Here is a 26,858-nt window from a genome sequence, read left to right as displayed (position 1 = left end):
TGAAATAAATTCAGACTATGAACACTCCAGTTACCATTTCTTCTCTATTCCTGAAATATGTATTTGATTTTCCTCTTAAATTTATTCAAAAGGCTTCATAACTTCAGTATTTCATAAGGTATTTCACATTTGAGAATATCTGCTTATCACCTTAGATCTTTCTCTCAGAACATTAGTCCCTGCTGTGCAGTCTTTCCTCATTCTCTATTGAGAAAGATATCTAAATCTACCCCACCATCTCCCCTAGAAGATGTCTTCCTTTTTCTGTATGGATGCTTCATTTTTTACCGTTAAATTTCAATAGCATAACTTATGGGTCCGACTTAAGTCCCAGCAAACATGCCTTGGAACCAGAAAATGAAGTCATCAGCTGTACTGGAAAGGTTGCTCAGAGGACTAGTGAGAACAAAATTTGGCTTATGTTCTTCAAAATATAGCAATAAATTCACTTGTTCAAAGAACTATATGGTTATTAAGGGTCATTATGCTATTAGATCAGCAGAACCAACAGTTTGGGATCTGGGGAGGCAGTATGGTGTGAGCAAAAGGGCACTAGGCTTTGGAGTCTCATAAAAATAAGTTGAAAGCAAAATCTATAACGTAAAAGCAAGCCTAGTATTTAACCCAGTTTTCGCATCTCTAAAATGCAAATGATACCTTCCTCATAGAGCTTTGGTGTTAGTTAAAAAGAATGTCATCTGTGTAGTGCCTGGCACATGATTGGTGCTCACTTAATATCAGCATTCCCATTCTCTTTCTTTCAGGCATACCTAGGTTTAAGAGAGATTTGGCGTAACATTGTTGCTATGGAAAATAGTTTCCACAGTTTGGAGTTATTCACAGATTGGAGTTTTTAGAATATAGCACTTTTCTTTAGGAGATTAGTACCTGATTCTTTGCATATTTGAATAACATGATTATTCCAAGATTCAATGTTATGAAATGTTAGAACCAAGTTGAATAGACTTGCACAATCCCTTTGTCTTCCTACCCTATCTCTCAGACAGATTTTATCTGTGATGGAATTACAAATGGTGAGCAGCAAGACTGTGATAGATGGTTAATTACTTTTGAGGAGATACAGAGTCAGAGAAGTGTAACACCTCACCCCAGATTCTGCAGGTTCAGTTGGTACCCTGATCGGCATCAAGCAGTGAAGGGACTTGATCTACATTTAGTTGATCCCCAGTTATAATCCTAAATAATTAAAACTTGATCTCTATCTACCTCAGGTTTTGCATTTATTTCTGAGGATTACCACACCACTTACTTGGTTACATGTCTGTTTTTATTGCTCATTAGAATGGTATTACTCCAGGCTTGCCCACACAAACATCTGACTAGGCAATGGGATAAAAACAAAGATGTCTTAACAAGCAGAGAAGCTATTTTCATTTGCAAGTATTCAGACCAAATAATATGCTACAGGAATTACTGGGGAAAAATGAATGAGATTGAATATTACCAGGAGAAACATGTCAATAAGTTTAATTAAAAATGTGTAGAAAGAGGGAGGAAACAAATAATTTTTTAAAATATGGGTAGCATTTTGCAGATGATTTTATATGTTTATATGCGAGTGTGGCAATAGCAGTTTAAAGAAGTAAATAAGGTGTTATAATTAGTGAATTGTCTGTCCTTTCCTGGAAAAATAAATAAAACAAAAATTTTATAGCAGAGATGTGATACAGGGCATAGACCTGTATCAGGCAATGTATGAATGATACTTGTATAAATTTAGCTTAAACCTATCTATTTAGTAGGTTCCGTAAGTAATTGGGATTCCCTCGTAGCTCAGTCAGTAAAGAATCTGCCTGCAATACAGGAGACCTGGGTTCAATTCCTGGGTCCAAAAGATCCCTTGGAGAAGGAAATGGCAACCCACTCCAATATCCTTTCCTGGGAAATTCTATGGACAGAGGAGCCTGCAGACTACAGCCCATGGGATCGCAAGAGTCGGACATGACTTGTCGGTTAAACCACCACCATAAATAATGTTCTTCCATATGTTTTCCAGTATAATAAAAATTGCAAAAATGCAAACCCACATTACTTTATAGTAAATGATCCAAATAAAAGAACATTAATTGATTAAGTGAGTGCAATGGCACTTTTAATGGCCACCAGCATAAAATGGAAAGCTTTGTCATTAAAAAAAATAGTTGATAGGATTATTACAAGTTCATATGATTTGGTTTTTGGTTTCACCATTAATCACCTTGTGATAGATGATGTGTATAATTGTATCCATAGTGAGTTTGATTTTAGGGCACAAATTAGAATCTTTTTTAAGCCAGTTTCGAGAGCCAACTGTGTAATTTCAGAGTACCTGACCAACAAAAGACATGAGTGTTTACAGTTGTTTACAGGCTGATTCAGCCTTCTTCTTTTTTAGCATATAGTAGGTGCCAGACACCAGGTGTATAAAACCCTACTCCATAGTCCCATGGAAGAGACTGTCTCCAAGGATTACAAAAGCCTGGATGGTTATCAGGACACACACGACTCCTTGGGTTTCAAGCAAGTCCTTACTTATGTAAGGCTTTAAAGAATGAAAATGTCACAGCAAGAGAAAGAATTCACACAAAATCATGAAGCGTCCTAGAGGCTTCCAGACATCCCTCTTTAGAGTCTTTGGTTAGTCTCACAAGATTCGTCTCCAGATTATGAGCCACCAACACGTATGGAAGGAATTTTGATTTCAGAAGACTGCATTCTTATCTTGGCCAACAATTTAGTTATCAGACTTCTACACATCCCAGTGATATGCTTATAGCTGGCTCACTGTCTTATACACCATGTGACACCTTGAGTTGTGCGGAGGAGCATCCATGGGAAGGGTGAAGGAAGATTTCCTAATGGAGATCCAGAACCAACATAAATGATCTTAGTGATTAAAGTGAAGTGGCTATTACAATCAGAGGGAACATCATGTACAACCTCCCAGACATTCCAGAATATAGCTAATTTTAGAAAATCTAAGGCTCTCTTATGATTGTATTATAGACTATATCTCTATATATATTGTAGAATCTATCTATATATATAAGATCTCTATATATAGAATATATATACATATATATGTATACATATACATATATATACATATACGTATATACATATATGTGTGTGTGTATATATAAGTAAAATAGATAAGGAATTATAAAGCTAATCTCTCAGTTGTATTCCTGGGTGGAAGGAGTGCGGTGATACACGCAAACATGAGCAGGAGGATAATGAATACAAGGTCAGAGATATCTCTTGGTTCTAGACATTGAATTTTAGGCCCTGTGGAATATCTAGGTTTGAGATATGCAAAAAAGGAATTTAAAACCCAGAATATTGAGCATAGTGTTTTGTGACCACTCAGTAAACACAAGCAACTAAAAGACTAATGCTGTGATCTTGCATTTTAAAAGCTCTGATAATTTCTGTCAGAAATCTATCTGTTATAAATAGGAAAGCAAACAAAAATTGCTTTTAAATCTGTCTCATGCTGTGAACTTATGTTAGAACAAACTACAGTTTTCAAGTTTCAATACCATCAAAGGAGAGGATGTTTTTCTCAGTTAACAAAGGCACTTGCAGAAGATCAGGTGAAAGCTGGCTTCCTGTGGAGAAGGAATTTTGCCTTGAGAATTTCATTATGGTTTCTTCCCACCATATGGAGTCAGAGACATTCCCTTTCTGTTACATTTTCTCTTTAACCCAAGGATTTTTCACTGACTTCTGAAATAATTAATTGAAGTTAAATTCACACACACAAACTCATGTACACAAATGTACCTCATGTATATAAGGTACCCACATATATACACACTCATATAAATAAGCCACATATAAGAACTTTGAATTTACTAAGTCTTACAGATCAAAGGACAGATGGTACCAATTTTAATTCTATCTTCATAGCATTTTAAAATAAGTAATATCTTGAAACCTGATTTTTTTTTCTGAATGATGAGCCAGTTTCTTTCAAAGTACTAAGTAAATAGCAAGAATCATCAGTATTATATTGTATATGCACCTCATCCTCCTCATGATGAAGTGTCTAAAAAGTAATCACAAATGTCAAAAAGTCGTTTTTGAACTACAATTTGAACTACAAAATTACCTATGCCATTTGGAATAGAGGCCTCTATACTTTTGCAAACTGGCATGTCTTTGCTGCCAAGTACTTCTGCTTTACATTTGTTTATGCTTTTGCATTACAGTGAGATAGTCAAAATTAATATTATTATATTTTACAGATAAGAATACCACCTCAGAGTACTGAAATTACTTATGTAAAGTCACACCTTGTGAGAAATAAAACCTGGTCTTCTGTGTGGATGAGTTCTTTTAGGTTCTAACCTATTTGAAAGGTAATGTTTTTCCTCTCCAAGGTGCCTTCTCTAGTTTCAGAAATGAAGTAATAGGGAAAATACTGTATAACTAATCTTACATTTTTAAACAAGTAAGGATTATATTTTTATTATCACGTATACTCAATATGAATTTTACATTAAAACAATCTGCTGCATAGAAATATACAAGAAAGGAGAAAGTTGCTCTTGAGAGGGAATGCTGTTACTTGCCACTTTATTGCCCCATTTTTTAACCTGTACATGCCCTTTATGCACTACCCTAATGCAAATAGTGTTTTAGTAAGTAGGGCATGCATATCCCATACCAGATTAAGAGCTGTCACAATGCTTTGTGGCACAAAGAAACATCATCATTGAATATGCAGAAGTAATCTTATTTGGGTTTATTTAGAAGCAATCAGTATTTCTTAAACTGATGTGCTTATAAAAACTGAAGATTTCCTATTCACTTATCCTGATTTAGTAGTTCCAGGGTGAGCCTAACAACCCACATTTTGACTGCAGTGTACTGGAGAAGCATTGGGAAAGTTATTTTCTTTGTATTGGAAGATACAAGTAGTAATAAACAAGCAAATGAAATACACAGATAAAGCCTATTTTAATCAATACTGTCCACCTTGCTCCCTCCCAGTCTTTGGGGAAAGCTAATAATGAGCAGCAAAATTGAATGGCTTTAGTTTCAGTTCCCCTGCTGTTGCACACCAGCCGTGGCAGTGTTAATAAGCATTCAGACCGTCCAAAGGTGACGACTGGGAGAGTAAAAAGAAAACCGCAGTATCTGAGTGATCCGTTGTACTGGTGATACCTGAATAAATAAAACTTTCAGGGACAAAAGTCTTGTAATAAAATAAACTATGCTAAAATAATGACTAAATTTCCAGTGCATTGGAAATACTTCGCTTAAGCTGCTCTTGGATGTGCTTGGGTAGTGTAGTCATCCCTATCAAGATTTTCTGGATAGCCATCTATGATTAACAAGACTTGGTGAACTCCAGTTTATGCAGTCGTTTGTTTTAGTAATCCCCTGCCTACCTCCGTTTTCTCCTCCACCCTCCCTCAATGATGACCCTTGTTTTCCCCAACTTTCTTTTCCCTGAATTCACATCCTCTCACCTGCAACTTTCGATTAAATTGGGAAAGGGTTAGTGATTTGGTCATTGGTTTGTGCTGATCGACCAACTCATAGTTTAGCAGTAATAATAGTCCTACTAATCTTGTGACTGCTTATAACATGTTAGACACATATTCTATATTTATCTTCATGTCAATACTAAGAGTTAGGTATGTAGATTAACAATTTTCTCTACATAGTTACCTACTTGGTTATTATTATGGCCCCTATTCTAAAAATAAGGAAATTAAGCTTTAGAATAATTAAATACCTTGCCTGTGGTTACACAGTTATTAATCAGCAGAGTTCTCAGGTTTGGACAGCATGATTTTAGAGCATGAGATTCTAATCACTATACCATGCCGCCAGGTCTTAGAATTTGAAGCCCTTTGTCTTTATGGGAGTAGAGAATGTCTCTTGTTAGAGACTTTCTCTATCTTATTCCACTCAGTAGGAGGGCCTATATTTCATCCCTTGATAAGCTCCTACTCTTCTGATGAATTATTTGTGATGAATAGTTTTTAAGCAATTTATTCCTGAGAAATTAGCGGAACAGACAAGAACAATTATCCTTTTGTCACTGTGTCCTTCCAGAAAGATCTGTCCGTAGGCTGCCTTCTCCTCTTCTCTCAGGCTGCTTTTCCCTGCCTTGAGTGCTCATCATGTCCCTTTCTCCTATGCACCAGGTTTTCTAAAACCAAATTTTTCTCTCCCTCAACTTATATCCTTCATTTTATTTAGAACGTACACTTGTTATTTATTTGCCCTGATTTCATAGACAGCCCACTCATACTTTATTAGAATCCCAGCACTTAGGGAAGCCCTGGCAGAGTGAGAAGTGATTGTGGGAGGCTTTGAGTAGAGAAGGATGCTGGAGGATGGGATGGATGGTTTTACCCTGGGCAAGTGCCAGTAAAAAGAGGGAGACGGAGGAGAGAGAGCAGGACTCCACCAGCTGATGGACCATGGATGGAGGAGTTTCATCAGGCATTTAATTTGGTGTGATTGCCCCCTAGCTGGCAAGGAAATTCTTCAGGAGAGATTATCTATACAGTTTAGAACACTTATTTTCTAATTTGTCAGAATTAGAACTTATACTCAGTTTTAACCAGGAGACTACTGCATGCTGGTTATCAGCGCTTAAAGAATTTGCTTGAGTCAATTATTTATTATGCTCATAAGATGCTGTATATAGTTTTAATTTATGTAGAAATAGATAATAATTGCCTTACTAAAGGTGACAATTTTCTGCCTTTAGTCTACAAATGTATGGAACATTTCCTGATGTTTTCATTACACTTACCTGAGGTATTATATTGAAAACAGTACATGGCACATAATAGATGTTAGAAATAATCCTTTTCTCTATGCTTCCTAGCCATCTGCAAGAATTTCATTTAATCACTGAGTATTTCAAAATTCCGGCAGAGCATAACTTCTTGAAGGAGCTTTTAAAGGACACTCTAATAGAGTTTTCTTGGAAAATCTCCTTTTCCTGTAAACATAAGTAGATATGAATACAACTGCCGTGGGCTTTGCATATAAACCACTCACTGAATAATTTCTACAAATAACTGAGAGCACATTTACTCAGCTAATGCCTTATGAGTCCCTGAGTCAGTAATGCTGTCATCGTGTTTATTTTTATAATACTATGTAATATAAAGTTTTACTAATTGATGTACATTTAAATTAATTTTCATAAATCTATACCTACCTATATCCTAACTTTCTGGATGTAACTTTATGTTAATATATACTTATTAAAATAAAGTACTGACAAATATTTTTTTGAATGTTATAATTGGCCCAACACATTTTTTACCCCTGATGATTATCACCCTTAATTTAGTACTACAAAATGTCTCAAAAACAATGCTAACAACAATACTTAGGAACGCTAAGTAGGAAAAATAATTCAGTTGTCACTACCCAGTACTGTAAAAGGAACTGTCATGACTTCTACTTCCAACATTAACACTGTGGAGATAAGGAAAGCTGTAAGAAGAATGTATCATCTGAAAAATAAAACTGACAAGATGTCATGATTCATATATTTTCAATTTGGAAAACTTGACTTTAGAAACTCATTGAGACTTTTAAAAGCTTGGTGCATCTACTGAATGTGGAAATCACGTCCAGGAGAATCCTTTTTAAAGTCGAGCTTGAGTTGCTTGTGTGTTTATCCTGCAGTGCCCCAAAGTGCATTTCACAGCCAAGAATTATTCATGGTTGACTAAATTAAATGCTGATACAGTAATTAGAAAGAAAGTTATTTAGACAGGTAACTGTGTAGGACAGAATGTAAAGGCAAAAGTAGTTAATGTTTTATACCATTTTGATTAAAAGTGATAGGTATTCCTCCAATGTACTTTAACACAGTAGAGAAGATGATGGGTTGAGATAAGGTTAGTAATAACTGTGAAGTCACTTTTCTTATTCATAGTTATTATAAAAATAAAACAAATATCAGTGAGCTATTTGAAATTTAATGAACTATCAAACACTCTGCCAGTGAAATCACATATTAATCCAGTTACATTTCAGAGTCTCAGCATATATATGAAACACATCTGTTTTTATTTTACCTTGTCAACAGTGAATCATATAGTGAACTGATGGTGCTTCTTTACACTACTCGAAGAAACTGAAGCCCAGTTTGTGATCTACTTCTAGCAAATTTACAGGATTACATGGTTTTTTACTACAAGCCTGTTTCTACTCTATATTCTTGATTTATTTTTCATTTGGTTCATTTTTTCTTAATTTATTTTATCTTTCTCTATTTTATGACTCTTTATTGGACACTTTAAGTGCATTTTTGGACATAGTAAAATTATTTTTTAAATAAATGAAAAAAAAATAGTTTTTTCTTTTTTTCCTTCAAAGAAGGAACTATGCCTGGTTCTCTGGGAGCTCAATATCAATCAAGAGCAAAATCCTCTTTTTCCTGCACCTCCCCTCTAAACCTTACTTATTCTTGCTCCAAAGGAAAAGAGCTCCCTTCTGAGGACTTTAAATCCCCTGTTGTCTTTGCCAACCTTGAACCCTTTCCACAAGTGATTTTTTTTTCCCACACAGCTCTCCCCAGAACACCTGGCCTGGCAAGCCATTTGCCTTTCCTTCTCCCTAAAATCCCCCAGCTCTGAGTCTCATGTTACCAAACCATGCCACTCTTCCTCTCCTCGTTGAAATCATCTACAATCCCCAGGTCACTTCCTCGTTCCTTCAGTATTTTAGTTTCTGCTTCATTGTCATTCTCCCCAAAATAACTCTATACTAGGAAGAATATTGGGGCTTCTCAGGCGGCACTAGTGGTCAAGAACCCACCTGCCATTGCAGGTAGATGCTAGAGACAAGCTTTCAATCCCTGGGTCGAGAAGATCCCCTGGAAGAGGGCATGGCAACCCACTCCAGGATTCTTGTCTGCAGAATCCCATGGACAGAGACGCCTGGGTGGTGGGCAACAGTCCATAGAATCACAAAGAGTCAGACATGACTGAAGCAACTTCACATGCACGCACAGGGAGAATATTTTACAGAGCAGTCAGTATAGTAGCAGATGTCTTTGTGAAGTAGTGATCTCCCTGTCAACAAATATTCCTAAGAAAACAGTCATAGCATGCCAAATCTTTGGATATGGCCTATAACTAAACATCTTAGATAGATTCACCCATTGGATGCAGATGTGCTGTTCTAGCTAGCAGTGGAATTATCAATGTAGCAGTCTATTCATACAGAAAATCATAACCAATGGGTTAAGTACTTTGGTCTCAAATAAATACATCTAGCTATGTATGCATTGGACTTGAGACATATACATTAGAGGCATTGAGATAGTTTACATATTCCCTAAGTATCTTGACCATCACAAACTGGATCATTTAACAGGGCAAGTTTCAGACTTCAACTAATTTACAGTCACTGAACCAGTGTGTTTCTGGTTACCTCAGACTAACTTCTTTTGTACTATTTGGTTGGTCAACTGCATGACCTCATTAATGAGATCACTGCCCACCTATACAGTACGCTGACTTAAATCAGATTCCCATTTCTTAGACTCCTAAAATTTTATTGGGCATTAAAAGGCATTAAAACTATAGGCAGGGTGAACTGGCATGACAAACACTCTTGCCTTTGTACTGACATATATATAATTTCAAAGTAGTAGATAAAAACCAGAAGCTGATGGTTATGGTTTTTTGTATAGTATATCTGCATCATCTAGTGTGAAAATGAAAGTAAGCATGTTAGTCACTCAGTTGTGTCCTCTTTGCAACCCCATGAACTCTAGCCCACCAGGCTGCTCTGTCCATGGAATCCTCAGGCAGGAATACTGGAGTGGGTTGCCAGTTCCTTCTCCGGGGGATCTTGACCCAGGGATCAAACCCAGGTCTCCTTCATTGCAGGCAGACTCTTTTCCATTTGAGCTACCAGGGAAGCCTGTTTTCTATAACATACCTGGATCATGTGGTATGGGACAATTTAATTTCAAAGAGATTCTCTGACTTTTGCTATATAATAGTTTCCGTTTTCTTACTTCATTAAGTGAGACAAACCTACTAAATACTAAATACTATATTCTCATTTTCTTCAGCAATCCTCAGAATGACTCCATATAGAAATATCACTACCATTTTTTTAATAAAAACTGACATTTGAAAATATAGATTGACCAAAAATCTTTGTAATGGCAGACCTAATATTCAGATCTTAATTTGAATTCATAGATTCCTTCTATCATTATATCACTGTGCAGAATAAAGTTTGACCTAATCATTAGGTAAACAGCCAATCTTTGAGGACAATAAAAATGAATAAAGTTGAAGCCCTTGACTTCAGTGTTAACATGAGGTTTTGTATTTTACACTCAGCATATATGGTAACTGGCTAAATTTGCTATCCTAATAACAAATGGAAAATTCAACCCAAGTACAGAAGAACCAACTACAATCTGAATTTCTTCCTTCTCTCAGGAAGTGTTTTTAGAGCAACAAGCCAGAAATCATTTCTGTGGAGAGGCTAACAAGACTGTTGAGAGAATAAGAGAAAGTTACTTGCCCTTCTCAAGACATTTTCCCTATCAACCACCCGCTTTGCATTCCTTCCTGTAGGCTGCTGGCTGGGTGGGTTTCTACAGGCAAAGCTTGAGAGATGGTGTTTCAGTGACTGAGGCTCCCCCAACCTCAATGAGATGTCATCAAAGACTTAAAAGGCCCCTCCCCATGGTGTCCAGTCGTGTGAAATGCTGTCTACCCTCATAATTAATCATGTTTAAATTACAGCAACTCTTAGTTTTTAGTAAATTCCTTTTGGAGGGAAGAGCAAGTATTGAGGCTTTATAGAGTGATGCTTCCTGATTTTGGATAATCTTCAGTAATAGAATGTAAATGTTGAGGACAAAGAGAAATGCCATTTGTTTTCTAATTTTTACATGTCGCAGCATCTATAATTTCTACTGTGGCCATATATAATTTTGAAATTTATACTAGATTAGCTCTGAAATGAGATGCAAATAAATATGATTTTAATGCTATTATAGCCTTGTTAACAGTTCATTTATTTGTACATTTTAATAACATTTATTGCTTTTAAATGAAAACAAACTAATCTCAGGATTGTAATATATTGTCTGATAGGCAAGGAATTGAAATGGCATATCTTAAAATGCATGAAATAAAAATATATTAAAAATAAGTAACTTTAAACTTTAGTCATATTAATAGTGGAACTGCAGATAAAGTAAACGTTCTTCTCAAATACCAGTTTTGCAGTCTGAAAATAGCAAATATAAGTATTTCATGTGTTAATCAAATATATTTATGGCAAATATAAATGTATATAGTTCTTTCTGAGATAAGTAATATACTGCAATGTAATCTGTATATATAAAGGGAAGTTTTTATATAGTTTGGAATTATAGTCACTGACCATGCTATTAAGTTTTTAGAAGTATTCCAATAAAAACATAAAGGTCTATATTAATACCAGGATTATAATTTTCAAAGGGCAACTGAAGAATACTCTCAAAAGCTGCCCAGGAATATGTGACAATTGATTTCTTTAAAGGCCAAGGAAAATCAAATAAAATCAGCATATAGCAGGGATCAAGTCAAACCAATCAAGCATTACAGTGAAGACTAATTGGTGCTAATTAATGCTAACTGACTTCAGGTTTTAAAAAAAAGCTAAATAAAATTGTTTTCAAAAAGAAAAAGGCATATACTTAAAAATTAAACTGGATTATCATGTTTAATTAGAAATATCTAGGATTGACCTAATGGTAACAAAAACAGGAAGAATGAGTTGTGATAATAGAAGCAGAATAGTGGCTCACTTTCACAAACAAGGAAGAGAGAATTAAGCTATTAGCTAATGAGATAAAACAGCATATGTCCTCATAGCAGTATCTGATTGCAAGGTAGACTCCTTACATAAACAGACTCACTGATAGTGCAAACTCAGGGTGACCCACTCGTTCTCCTGGTTCCCAGTAGGAATTGCCAGGATCCTGCCATTGTTGGATGCTTGATGCACATGTAGTTCCCCATCTGCCACTTAATTATCCAGAGTCATCAGCTTCCCAGCAGATTTATTTAAAGTCTATTAATAGAACTATGTTGAATCTGTAAAATCAGAAGGGAAAAAAAAAACACACTGACTGTTTGTTGAAAATAATCACAAAGCCTGTTGTTCAGTGTTACTTTAGGATAATCAGTACTTATGTATTATTTAGGAGCATTTCTATTTTCAAAAAAAATTTATTTAAAAAATTTATTTTTATACAATTTTTAAAGCCTACTTTCCATTTACAAAATATTGGCTACATTCCCCGTGGTGTTCAATACATCCTTGAGCTTGCCTCACACTCAATAGTTTGTCCCTTTCACTCCCCCACCCCATTTTAACAGCTTTTCCTACAGGTAACTACTAGTTTATTCTCTATTGAGTGACAAATAAATTCAAGGGATTAGATCTGATAGAGTACTTGAAGAACTATGGATGGATGTTTGTAACATTTTACAGGAGGCGGTGATAAAAACCATCCCCAAGAAAAATAAATGCAATAGACAAAATGACTGCCTGAGGAGGCCAAACAAATAGCTGAGAAAAGAAGAGAAGCAAAAGGCAAAGGAGAAAAGGAAAGATATACCCATCTGAATGCAGAGTTCAAAGAAGAGAAAGGAGAGATAAGAAAGCCTTCCTAAGTGAATGATGCAAAGAAATAAAGGAAAACAATAGAATAGGAAAGACTAGCGATCTCGTCAAGGAAATTTGAGATGCCAAGGGAACATTTCATGCAATGAAAGACACGATAAAGGACAGAATCAGTATGGACCTAACAGAAGCAAAAGATATTGAGAAGAGGTGGCAACAATACACAGAACTATGCACAGAAAAAGATCTTAATGACCTGGATAACCATGATGGTGTGATCGCTCACCTAGAGCCAGACATCTTGGAGTACAAAGTCAAGTGAGACTTAGGAAGCATAACTATGAACAAAGCTAGTGAAGGTGATCGGATTCTAGCTGTGCTATTTCAAATCTTAAAACATTATGCTGCAAAAGTGCTGCATTCAATATGTCCACAAATTTGGAGAACTCAGCAGGACTGGAAAAGGTCAGTTTTCACTCCGATCCCAAAGAAGGGCAATGGCAAAGAATGTTCAAACTACCACACAACTGCATTTACTTCACATGCTAGCAAGGTAATGCTCAAAATCCTTCAAGCTAGGCTTCAACTGCATGTGAACCGAGAACTTCCAGATGCACAAGTTGGATTTAGAAAAGGCAGAGGAACCAGAGATTAAATTGCCAACATCCGTTGGATCATAGAAAAAGCAAGAGAATTCCAGAAAATCATCTATTTCTGCTTTATTGACTATGTTAAACCCTTTCACTGTGCGGGTCACAACAAACCGTGAAAACTTCTTCAAGAGATGGGAATACCATACCACCTTACCTGCCTCTGGAGAAACCTGTATGCAGGTCAAGAAGCAACAGTTAGAACTGGACATGGAACAATGGACTGGCTCCAAATTGGGAAAGGAGTATGTCAAAGCTGTATATTGTCACCCTGCTTATTTAACTTATATGCAGAGCACATCATGCATAATGCTGGGCTGGATGAATCATGAGCTGGAATCAAGATTGCCAGGAGAAATTTCAACAACCTCAGATATGCAAATAACTCCAGAAAGTGAGTTATCTGCAGTTATCTGCAAATAACTGGCAGAAAGTGAAAGAGGAGAGTGAAAAAGTTGGCTTAAAGCTCAACATTCAGAAAACTAAGATCATGGCATCTGGTCCCATCACTTCATGGGAAATAGATGGGGAAACAGTGGAAACAGTGTCAGACTTTATTTTGGGGTGCTCCAAAATCACTGCAGATGGTGATTGCAGCAATGAAATTAAAAGACACTTACTTCTTGGAAGGAAAGTTATGGCCAACCTGGATAGCATATTAAAAAGCAGAGACATTACTTTGCCAACAAAGGTCCGTCTAGTCAAGGCTATGGTTTTTCCAGTGGTCATGTATGGATGTGAGAGTTGGACTGTGAAGAAAGCTGAGCACCAAAGAATTGATGCTTTTGAACTGTGGTGTTGGCGAAGACTCTTGAGAGTCCCTTGAACTGCAAGGAGATCCAACCAGTCCATCCTAAAGGAAATCAGTCCTAGGTGTTCATTGGAAGGACTGATGTTGAAGCTGAAACTCCAGTACTTTGGCCACCTCATGTGAAGAGTTGACTCATTGGAAAAGATCCTGATGCTGGGAAGGATTGGGGGCAGGAGGAGAAGGGGACGACAGAGGATGAGATGGCAAGATGGCATCACTGACTTGATGGACATGAGTCTGAGTAAACTCCTGGAGTTGGTGATGACAGGGAGGCCTGGCGTGCTGCAATTCATGGGGTCACAAAGAGTCAGACACGACTGAGCAACTGAACTGAACTGAACTATGGCAGAAAGCAAAAGGAACTAAAGAACCTTGGGATGAAAGTGAAAGAGTGAAAAAAACTGGCTTAAAACTCAACATTCAAGAAACTAAGGTCATGACATCAGGTCTTATCCCTTCATGGCAAATAAATGGGGAAACAATGGATGGAAAGTGTGACAAACTTTATTTTCTTGGGCTCCAAAATCACTATAGATAGTGACTGCAGCCTTGAAATTAAAACAAAACAAACAAACAAAAAAATGCTTGCCCCTTGGAAGAAAAGCTATGACCAACCTAGACAGGATTATAAAGCAGAGACATTACTTTTCAGACAAAGGTCCATCTAGTCAAAGCTATGGTTTTTCCAGTAGTCATGTACGGATGTGAGAGTTGGACCATAAAGTCTGAACACTGAAGAATTGATGTTTCCAAACTGTGATGGTGGAGAAGACTCTTGGGAGTCCCTTGGACTGCAAGGAGATCAAACCAATTCATCCTAAAGGAAATCAACCCTGAATATTCATTGGAAGGACTGATGCTAAAGCTGAAGCTACAATGCTTAGGCCAACTGGTGCGAAGATCCGACATTGGAAAAAACCCTGATGCTGGGAAAGATGAAGGCAGGCGGAGAAGGGTATGACAGAGGACAAGGTGGTTGGATGGCATCACCGACTTAATGGACATGATTTTGAGGCAACTCCAGAAGATATTAAAGGACAAGGAAGCCTGGCATGCTGCAGTCCATGGGGGTGCAAAGAGTCAGACACAACTGAGAACCTGAACAACAACAACCTTTATAAGTATAGGGATATTTATCTGCATTTTGTGAAAGAAGATACTGCTGCTCAGAGTTAAGACTCATAAACCTATGAATGGCAGAGCCAGAATTCATAACTAGTGTCCATGTGGTTCTAAGACCCTTTTCCATGGCTCCACCAAGCCACTTCCATAATGATCTTTGACTTTTCTGTGCATCACTGTATCGAAGTATCTGGAACAGTGCCTGACATATAGTAGGTCCTCAGTACAAATGGCTCTTGGTTAAAAGAAGTCCTGCTCAGTGAAGAGCCTGCTTTCACTCATGCCTCTGGGCACCCCACATGGAAGGTAATAGAATAGTGCACTCAAAGTCACTGACATTAAGCTTGCTTCAGTCTGTTCCGGGTCACAGGTTGTTGTTTGTTAGTTGTGTTCTTTGATGTCTCTGTCTTTCCTTGAATGTGTTTGAAATCAGGGGGCAGGAGTCAGTCTTCCTTGCTTGTACCATGGCAGCACATCTGCACTCAACAGTGCTTCGTAGACTGATCAGGCCATGTTAATCATTGACAGAAAGTCTGCTGAAAGAAAGAAAGAAATCTGCACTACAAGGGTATCATTAGCCCACACTCATTTTTCATTTGAAAGAGCTATGCACAGCCTATGAAGATCTAAAAAGTAGATTTCCCTTTGTTCCTAGAGAAAGGAGGATAGCAATTTGAGTAGTAAAGTCCTTTATTGTGGTCACTCATTTCTGTGATATTTAAATGTGAAGAAGTTCAGTTCAGCTTGGGATGAAGTCTTCTTGGGAGCAGCCATGTGGGCATGGCTGAAGATTTAAACTGATCAAGTACAGCCAGAAAACTCCACTGAGGCAATTATTATTGACTTGGAAGCTCTCTTATTGCAGTCTATTTAGATTATGGTTGAATAATGAGGCTGGAAAAGACCCTGATGCTGGGAGGGGTTGGGGGCAGGAGGAGAAGGGGCTGACAGAGGATGAGATGGCTAGATGGCATCACCGGCTCAATGGACATGAGTTTGGGTAAACTCCGGGAGTTGGTGATGGACAGGGAGGCCTGGCATGCTGCAATTCATGGGGTCACAAAGAGTCGGACACAACTGAGCAACTGAACTGAACAGAACTGAACTGAACTGAATGAGGCTGTGGATAGAGTGGAATCAAAGAAAACCTGTGGAAAATATAGGCACCCTTTCTGGGCATTGAAGATAAGGCTGTAGGCTACAGCACAATTAGTAGGTCAAGGATTTGGATCTGTTTTGTTCACTGCTGAATCCCCGGTATCTTGAACAGATACTGACACATAGATAGTATACAATAAATATTATTTAAATAGAATAGAGTATAAAAATAATGAGGAGGAGGAGGAAGTATTGGAAAGGTTATCCCTTTAATTGGAGGGTATGCTTTAAAAGCTCTTGAATTTAGACTTTTAAAGAAATGTTGTCTCCAAGAGGGATAAAAAGATAAATTCAGCTCAGGAGAGATGTGAGGGTTCTTTGAAATGTTAGGGCCTTCTCCAAATAAGTATATCTGTTTTGGACAGAGTTCAGGAACACAAGAAGTTTTGGGTCAATTATGTTATTGAAGTTTCAAAAGAAAGTAGAATAACAAGCAGGCTTTCCTGGTGGCTTAGATGGTAAAGAATCTGCCTGCAGTATGGGAGAGCTGGGTTCGATCCCTGGGTTGGGAAGATCCCCTGGAGGAGGGTATGGAACCCACTGCAGTATTCTTGCCTGGAGAATCCCTATGGACAGAAAAGGCTGGCGGGCTACTGTCCATGGGCTTGCAAAGAGCTGAACACAACTGCGCAACTAAGCACAGCACAGAATGATACGCAGTATTACTTTTATATCAGGTTTGGCTTATGTAAGTATTGCCAAAAGCTTAATTAAATCCCATGGAAATTAAGAATAAGAAATGGGTCCTTGTTATCACTGTTATTAACATGGTTTTGTAGGCAAGGAAAATGAAAAATTGGTAACAATATCAAGAAAGAAAATAAAATGTATTATTGCTTTATTGATAATTACATTCTAGTAGATTCAAATTTTTCAAAATAAATGAAACTACTAAGTTTAGTAAGAAAATTTAGTAAGTCACTTGTTTAACTTAGTATGAGTAGAATGCTAGCATTCTCGTTAAAAAATAGATATCCAACAAGCAACAAAGGTTTACTGTATAACACAGGGAACTGTATCGTGTAATAACCTATAATGGAAAATAATTCTAAAAATAATGTGTATATGTATAACTGAAAAAAAAAGAGAATTTGATAAGTTGACAAAATACAGGCTGTTTCCTATACTAGCAATAAGTCAAGAAAATTTATTTACACTAAATAATAAAGACAATAGGAATATATTTAGCAATAAAAGTACTTGACCTTCCTGAAAAGCAATATAAACACTTACTGCAAAGGTATCTGCAAGTCGATATTTCATAGATATCCTAAAAATCTCACACATCACCTTATGTAATTGATTATGTTGCAATTAAATTACAGTAAGAATTCAGAAGAATGAATGTTTGAAAATAATAAAATTTTGAGGGAAAAAATACACCTCTGTGTGGGTTAGAATTCTAACTGCCCCTGCTGTTGTTGCTTTTCACTTGCTAAGTCATGTCCGACTCTTTGCCACCCTGGGAATGGTCTCTGTAGCCAAAATCTGATTACTAGTGGCTTAAAGTAGATTTTATTTCTTGTTTACTTCATCTGTCGTGGGCGGGTTTGACTCCTTTATTTTCTTGTTATGACTATTATTTTATTTTTGTATTTTAATTTCTAAGCATAACTTCCGTGAATATTCACTCTGCTCCAGTCACTAATTGCATTTTCTCATTTAATTCTCACAGCAATACTGTGTGTTAGCCCCGTTTTATGAACGAGGAAACTGAGGCTTTGAGAAATACAGTAAATAATTGGTAGAGGAAATTGAGGTTACCTAACTATTAAGCCAACCAAGTATTTTTGACTTCCTCAGATTTTAAGCTTATCTCACAGTAGATAGAAACTATAATATATAACAGCCAAATGGATATAGCATAAATGGGTAATATATATGCAGCATACTATATTTTCATTGTTTCTGTTTTATGTAAAAATGGCAAAAATGAAGAGTGTGTGTCTGAAAACTAAGAGAGCTAGAATCCTAGCCCTAGCTGTACTACTAAAAATCTTTGTGACCACCTTCTTGGTCCTCAGTTTATGTTATCTATAAAATTTGGGACCTGAATGATGATATCTCCAGAGTCCACAATCAAGTGGTTCTCTAATGAGAAAATGGATTATAAAGCCTGTCTGGATCCAAAGCCCATGCTCTTGGTTTTCTGTGTAAGTTGGTGTCTTTATATCAGTAATACTTCTATCTATAACAACACAGGTGAATGCTCTTCCCTTCACTCCACCTTCTAAGTCTTCAGATGTCAAGGAAAATTTGACTGTGGAGAGGCCTCTAGCACAGGACAAAAACTCAGCACTTCTTATTGTGACCATGTGATTCAAAACTCGATTGGAGACCCTTCCACAATGCGCAATGAGCTGTTTCTTGTATATAGCAAGTAAATTTGTTTTGGCATAAACTTGGAAATCTTGTTTTGAAAGCAAGAGCCTCTTAAAATAATACACTCTGTATTCATGTAAAATAAGAAGCCGTTACAAGATACAATTTAATAAAAAGTTACTACAATAAAATGAGAATAAATATCAAATGAAATTTAAAATGTAGACTTTTAAATACTAACACCAATATTTTTTTATTATCTATTAAATCCTGCCCATCCTTTAAAGGATAACTTTTAGAGTATCTAATTTAAAGTATATCCTTTCTTTTTTCGTGGATCTATTTTATTTTTTAGAATTGTGGTTTTGATGATTAAATAATAGATTTAAATTCAATTGATTCTGACCTTTCTTTAGCAATTGACTTTTATGATGGGCTTTTTAAAAATGACATTTCCTGTATTGCTTGGTGCTGTGACATGGCAAGTCAGCCAAATAAGGACTATAAAATTAAATATGGCTTATCTGCTATGTACAGTTGAGTAGCTGGAAGGTTTAAGTACTGTGTTTTTTTGTTTTTTGTTTTACACATATGCAGTCAAGTTAATACCAAGAAAATTAGCCCCATCCTGTTGGAGTCTTTGCAACCCTGGTTACAAAGATAGTGACATTCTCATTTATTTTTTTCTGTGCTAAGTCACTTCAGTTGTGTCTGACTCTTTGCAACCCTATGGACTATAGCCCTCCAACTGTCCATGGGATTCTCCAGGCAAGAAAACCAGAGTGGGTTGCAATGGTCCCCCTCAAGGGGGTCTTCCTGACCTAGGGATTGAACCCGCATCACCTATGTCTCCTGCGTTGGCAGGCGGGTTATTTACCACTAACACCACCTGCGAAGCCCATATTTTTTCCTACATAGTTAGAATATCCATTGGTCGTTTTGCTCCCAATGGTTATTTATTAGCCTTGATATTAGATAAAGCTTCTATGATGTATAAAATGGAAATTATTTCTCTGTAATATTTTAAAATAATTATCTGTAGAACATATTATCTTACATACAATGGGCAAGTTTTAATGTGATATAAACAAAGCATGTATCTCATATATTTGTCATAAGTTAAGCTCTTTCATATGTTAAATAGTGTCAGATTTCATAGCATTAACTCTTTAGTTAATTATTTTAATTATTTACCTGGCATTTTTTAAAAACCTACAGTATTCATGTTTATAGAATGATTCTAAAAACATTTGGGAAAGCAAAGCAGATTGTATAGTTGGGTCCATATGATGTCCAACACTGCTCTCTACTGGCAAAGAAGCAAGTCATAAAATAAACTAGCTGTTCAAGTGAAAAAAAAGTCAATTTCAAGTAATATTTGAAAATGAAGGTGTCATCCTCAGACTTTCACATATGTTTCTGAAAAATGCTTATTTTAGGCATAATGGAATGCAATGAAATAACTGGAAGAAGTGACTACAGACATCATCTGAGATTAGTTAGAAGAAAACCTGTCATTTTAATTAATTGAAAAATAGTTACGGGAGTTTTGGAAAGTATTAAGCCAAATATGAAACAACTTAATAGCATTCAAATTTTGAAAGTCTATAAAGTAAATATTTTTGTATATAATAGTGAGTTTACTGACGCTTTATGTTTTTAATTTCAACAAACTGCTGCCACTAAAATATCTGCTATGAGTACATTTACAAAGTATCTAAATGCACTGAGCAAAGAGATGCATAGGTTGAAATATTTGCATGGAATATGTTAATATAATTACCTTTAGACTATAAAAATTTGCTCAATATTTGTCAAAGTCTTTATTGATGATTTTCCAAAGACATTTTATAGTTTTGTAAAATCTGTGAAAAATATATGCTACGTTGTTAAACCTTTAAACATATAGACTAACGCACAAGACATTTTTAGATCACTATCATCTTACTTTTCGTGGTCTAATATCTTCTAAATGTCCCTTTGTTTTATATCTTTTCTCTCTGTGCATATTATTTAGGATTAATTTAATAGCTAGTAGCCTTTTAATAACTAGTAGCCAAAATGTAAATGCAAACACACAGATGCACTCATACAATAATGCCCAAAAGGGAATCGGTAATATACAGTAATTTAAGAGGGTTTTTTTTTTTTTTGTAAGGTTGCCTAATACTGTCACTGGCTGATTGTTTGGCAGACTACTTTTATTGTAATGAATTTAAAGCATATTACATTTTCAATGATAATTACCTCTTGATTATAAGAAAGAAGTTGATGCTTATTTTCATTGTTACATTTTTCTGTAGTTTCTAAATTTCCTATAGAGAACATACATTACTATTATAATAAAATATTTATTCATAAGTAAAAAGAAAAATTTTGTTGCAGATTTTCAAAGCACAGGCACATACTTGTGCATGGGATTTACACTTGGATTTAGGTAAGGTCTAATGCCTGGTCTTTCTAAAAAAAGAACAACATGTGCTGAAAAGAATGTTGTCTCTTTGAGACTATGAAGAAAAAGAATTGATAAAATCTTGAGTACTTAAAATATTCTGCACCCACCATTATCATGGCCACGGAACAAATAACTCTTTCTTTTGCTCTTTTGCCACACTGAAAAATAGTACTCAGAATCTACATGTATAAAGCAAAACAGTCTGATATTATACTCTCTTCTCATCAGTGTTATTTTTTTGCTGCCACATGGAGGAGCTAAGACATAAAGTTGCTAACATATGAAAGCAATGGCTTTTACTGAGTTGAACATGTTCACCATACCAATGTTCCATTTTCTGAAAGATTATTAAAAAAAAAAAATCTGTATTTTTTATTTGGGTAAATTTCTAACAAAAAAGAGAATTTTTGAGATTGACTTTTTTTATTCGGCATAATTTCCTTAAGAGTCATTCAGGTTGTGTGTGTAACAATAGTCCCGTCTATTTTTATTGCTGAATAGTGTTCCATGGTATGGATGTACCATAGTTTGTTTAACCATTCACCCACTGAAGGCTATTTGGGTTGTTTCTGACATTTGACTTTTACAAATAAGTCCACTATGAATATCATTTCAAAAATATTTACAAGAATATAAATTGTCATCTCTTTGGTATAAATACCAAAAGGTGCAGTTGCTTTGTCTTAAGATAAGTTCATGTTAGTCTTCAGAGAAACTACCAAACTATATTTCAAAGTGGCTGTAACATTTTACATTCCCAGAAATAGCAGCATCCTATAATTTTATTTGCTTATCTGACAACCTTAATTACTAATATTAAGGACCTAACTTTCTTGATCAGTAATGAATCTGTCTGCAATGTGGGAGGCCTGGGTTTGATCCCCGGGTTGGGAAGATCCCCTGGAGGAGGGCATGGCAACCCACTGCAGTATTTTTGCCTGGAGAATCCCATGGACAGAGGAGTCTGGCAGGCTATGGTCCATGGGGTCACAAAGAGTCAGACACGACTGAGCACCTAAGCACACACAACTTTCTTGATTCTCCTTGCTGTTTCCCCCAACATTTATTTCTCTTGGCAACATTCTTCTCTCTCATCTCCCACTGCAGCGCGGCGGCTACCTGCGGAAGCCATGGTTCTGGCACTCCTCTGTCCTTCCATTGAAACCTCAGTTCCAGGGTCTGCTTAATCCATACCTTTTACCCAGAATACTCCTTCCCCAAGCTCCACTTTGGTCTCCCAGCTGTTGAGTCTGCTTCTTTAGCTGACACCTCAGAGGAGCTTAAACTCAACGTGTTTGAGTGTGTTTCATTTCTTCCTTTCATTTAGGTCTCTGTTAAATTGTCACCTTTTTTAGAGGAAACTTTCCTGATCTTATATAATCTAAGATGTATTAGAAATCTGTTTGTGATCTAGATATAAATATAGAAATATATAGATGCATTCATATATATGTACCTGCATACATACACACACAAGTATGCTCACTGGGATGTAAGTTACACTCAAACATGGGCACTTTTCACCGGTTATATATCCAACAATTAGCAAATGCTTGACTCATAGTAAATACTTTTTTTATTTATAATAATGAGTATGTGTAACATTAACTAGTTATTATTTGGGGGCTTAATTCAATTTTTATTTTATCAAAGTTTGTTGTTGTTTAGTCATTAAGTCATGTCCGACTCTTGCAACCCCATGGATGTAGCCCACTGTCCATGGGATTTCCCAGGCAAGAATACTAGAATGGGTTGCCGTTTCCTTCTCCAGGGGATCTCCCTGACCCAGGGATCAAACTTGTGTCTCCTGCATTGGCAGGCAGACTGTTTACCAGTGAGCCACCAGGGGAGCATTTATCAACGTTATCTATGTCCATTTTAAATATTTCCCCAAGGTTTATAATGAAACAACAGAATGTTACCCAGCTGTTTCCCCAAGTATCACTCACGGAGACAACTAACTTCAGCTATTTGTTTTCTTCTTTGTTTCTGGATAAGCAGCTTAACTGTTGTGCCTCAACTTGTCATATCTGTAATGACTGTCATCCTCCCTTAATTCCTGGGATGCATTTCTTCCTTTGCTGTATTTTACATACTTTCCTCTTCTCCTATGGAGAAGTGGGACAAGGGAATTTAAATTTTTAGCCCATCTTAGTACATATTTTTCCCCCTCCTGGTAATCTGTAATCTTGCCCTAAATCTTTTTTTTTTTTTTTTTTTTTTGGTTCCTTAGAATTTGAAGTTATTTTTCTTCCATTATTGCTGATGTGAAGTCTGATGTATTTCCTGGCCTTTGTGGGATGTTTGTTTCTCTCTGGGTCTTTTATGGTCTTTCCTCTGTCTCTAGTGTATTGATGATGAGCCTGATGTACTGTGTCTGTGTGTGAGTTTTCACTCATTACAGTGGTGTAATCTTGCAATCCACAACTCCCCTGGCCTTGTTTCTCCTGCTAGCTAACAGCTCGACTGAGATGGGATGAATTAACCCCTTGGCCATGGCTTCATTCTGGTCCTTCTTTTCCTTCCCCCTTCAGACACCAGGTAGAGTGGGAAAATATAGAAACTAAAGTCCTTCCTCTAACCTGTGTTGTGTCCAAGCCTTTTGACAGCACTATGACGAGAGTATTTCGGCTTTTGGTGGGTTAGTGCGCCAGACTGTGTGTTCCTGAATGTAAGCATTTAAGCCCTTAACAGCTGTTAAGGCAGTTCCTCCCAGAATTAGCACCTGAGGTTAAGATTTGGGAGGAAGTAGATCGTTAAGGAAGTGTTCCCAGGAACAGCCTGTAAAGGACACGGGAAGGCAGACAGATGAGGGGAAGAAATCAAGTGAATCCCCAGCTGCAGCCTGATTCTGAGGAAAGCTCTGCATCATGATGTTACACCTTAGAGTTTGCCCCACTTCCCAGCAAAGGGGCCAGCCCTCTGTACTTCTGCATCAGTCATTGGTTAAAGAATTGTTGTGATAGCAGAAAACTCCCAGGAGTTTATAGGTCTCAGTACTGGCAAAGTAACCTCATTGACTGAAGGGAATTCTCTGAAAGTCTTGGTGTGAGCCCTCACCAGCAAAGCATGGAGAAGCTGGAGGGTGGATCCCAGTGCTGATAAAGAGGACCCAAGCAAAGCTGAGCAGCACCAACATCCACTAAATTCTAGTTTCATCTCCAAAGAATCAGCAAATTAAGAAGTGGCCATCCCTCATAATGTGTTTTGCAGTTTACGAGATTTTTTGTTTTTTTCTCTCTCATCTCTTATTGCAATTGGTCTTCAGAGCAATTTTGTAAGGAAAGAGGAACAAAATTATTCTTATTTTTCAAGAATCGTGACTTTTCAAACATTTTCAAACTCTAAGCCTAGGGTTTATTCCAGCATGTTGCATCACATTCAAGAGTCTTGTAAATATTTTATATAGACATGGAATGCATACAAATACAAACCTTAATCAGAAGAAGCATTATGACTTTTTTAACTTAAAATAAACTATTATGAGGAATAATCTGCTTTTCAGTTTTAAAACTGTTCCCATTCAGTGCATCCAACATTACACAGAAGAAAAGGGTTAAGTGGCAAGCTCCATATCAGATGTCTTTTAAGTTTAGTTCCCACAGCCTTTGAAGGCCTCTCCCTGTTTCATTACTCAGATGACTTAATTAAAGCCAATGTGAAGGAAACACATTAAAAGGTTCCTGGAGTACCACAAGAGGTTGATTCATTTAGAAAGTACTTGGAGTTCTTCCATCATTTTCCCATATGGACCTATTTACATATAACACTTATGACTCATGACATTGCTGCCAAAGTAAGGAATATTTTTCCATAAATATTTCCAGTAACTCTTACAGTCTGTTAGCGACACATCAGACACTTCTTGTAGTTCAATAATCACTTATCTATAAAGAGTTTGCTTTCACCTCCCAGTTCTGCTAACGCTAGACCAACCACTAATGGGGAAGCTCTCCGTGATATGATAAATACAGAGATGCTGAGAACAGTTTACACCTTAGATTTCTCAGAACTAAACAGCTTCTATTGTGTTAGCTCCCCTCCTGTCGCTTAGACCCTTTATCCTTTCTGGATGATCTAAGACAGTGCTTTTCAAACCTGGCAGCACATTAAAATCACCTGGGGAGCTTCAACATACACAGATGCCCTAACTCTGCCCCCAGCTAATTAAATCAGAGTCCCAGGCACTGGTCTGTTTAAAGCTCCCATGTAATATTATCATACAAAGTTGAGTATACTGACCTGAAACAGAAGAAGATGTGATGGGTCCGCTGGTGTCAGGAATCAATTTGGTTGTCTTCCATATCTTAGTGGCAACTTTTCAATTCCTTTTTAACTGAGAATTTCTTCACTTATTTTGGTCTTTTTTGCAGGTCTGGTCAACCAACTTGAGATCATTTTGGGGCAAACATAGTGCTTAATGATATTACATCTAAACCTAGTAGCAGTTTTTTGACATAGTTTAAACATATTAGAAAAAGAAACTGTTGTATCTTATAGAATCTGAAAACTGAAACGTTTTTATCTTAATGCTTCTGAGCTTCACTTTCTTTCCATGAGCTCATCAGAAAGGGGATCAGCAGTTATCTCCTATATTTTCATCTCAGCTTTTCTATCAACCTTCCACTATTCTCCTGACCTGTTACTATTTCCTAAGTCTGTTCCTTAGATTTTTAGTACAAGAAATCACCTGTGATGGTTTTAGAAATATAATTCCCTAGGCCTACCCTTATTAGGCCAAAGAATCTGCATCATTATATTTTAACCTGCTTCCTAGGTAATTCTCATGAAGGTAATACATAGAGCCCAGTTTAAAAAACAAAAGTCTAATTTCTTTATTTATTGTTATTTTTTCAAGAATGAAAGAAGGAATCACGGTCAGTTCAGTGGCTCAGTCGTGTCTGACTCTTTGTAAACCCATGAACCACAGCACGCCAGCCCTCCCTGTCCATCACCAACTCCTGGAGTTTACCCAAAACCATGTCCATTGAGTCGGTGATGTCATCCAGCCATCTCATCCTCTATCGTCCCCTTCTCCTCCTGCCCTCAATCTTTCCCAGCATCAGAGTCTCTTCAAATAAGTCAGCTCTTTGCATCAGGTGGCCAAAGTATTGGAGTTTCAGCTTCACCTTCAGTCCTTCCAATGAATATTCGGGACTGACTTCCTTTAGGATGGACTGGTTGGATCTCCTTACTGTCCAAGGGGCTCTTAAGAGTCTTCTCCAACACCACAGTTCAAAAGCATCAATTCTCCGGTGCTCAGCTTTCTTTATAGTCCAAATCTCACATCCATACATGACCACTGGAAAAACCATAGCCATATCTAGAGAGACCTTTGTTGACAAAGTAATGTCTCTGCTTTTCAATATGCTGTCTAGGTTGGTCATAACTTTCCTTCCAAGGAGTAAGCATCTTTTAATTTCATGGCTGCAGTCACCATCTGCAGTGATTTTGGAGCCCAGAAAAATAAAGTCAACCACTGTTTCCCCATGTATTTTCCATGAAGTGATGGGACTGGATGCCATGATCTTAGTTTTCTGAATGTTGACCTTTAAGTCAACTTTTTCACTCTCCTCTTTCACTTTCATCAAGAGGTTCTTTAGTTCTTTGCTTTCTGACATAAGGGTGGTGTCATCTGCATATCCGAGGTTATTGATATTTCTCCCAGCAATCTTGATTCCAGCTTGTACTTCTTCCAGCCCAG

At 36.9% G+C, this 26,858-nt stretch overlaps 1 protein-coding gene across 4 annotated transcripts in view; it reads left to right on the top strand.

Annotated features, from left to right (window-relative positions):
• Positions 1-26,858, top strand: part of GULP1 (GULP PTB domain containing engulfment adaptor 1) — a 313,204-nt gene that overhangs the window by 217,732 nt on the left and 68,614 nt on the right. The window lies entirely within an intron of this gene.

The sequence above is a fragment of the Odocoileus virginianus genome, chromosome 13 (genome assembly GCF_023699985.2).
Source record: "Odocoileus virginianus isolate 20LAN1187 ecotype Illinois chromosome 13, Ovbor_1.2, whole genome shotgun sequence".
Classification (NCBI taxonomy): domain Eukaryota; kingdom Metazoa; phylum Chordata; class Mammalia; order Artiodactyla; family Cervidae; genus Odocoileus; species Odocoileus virginianus.
Note: the sequence above shows the minus strand (reverse complement) of the source record. Positions and strands in the feature narration are given on the sequence as shown.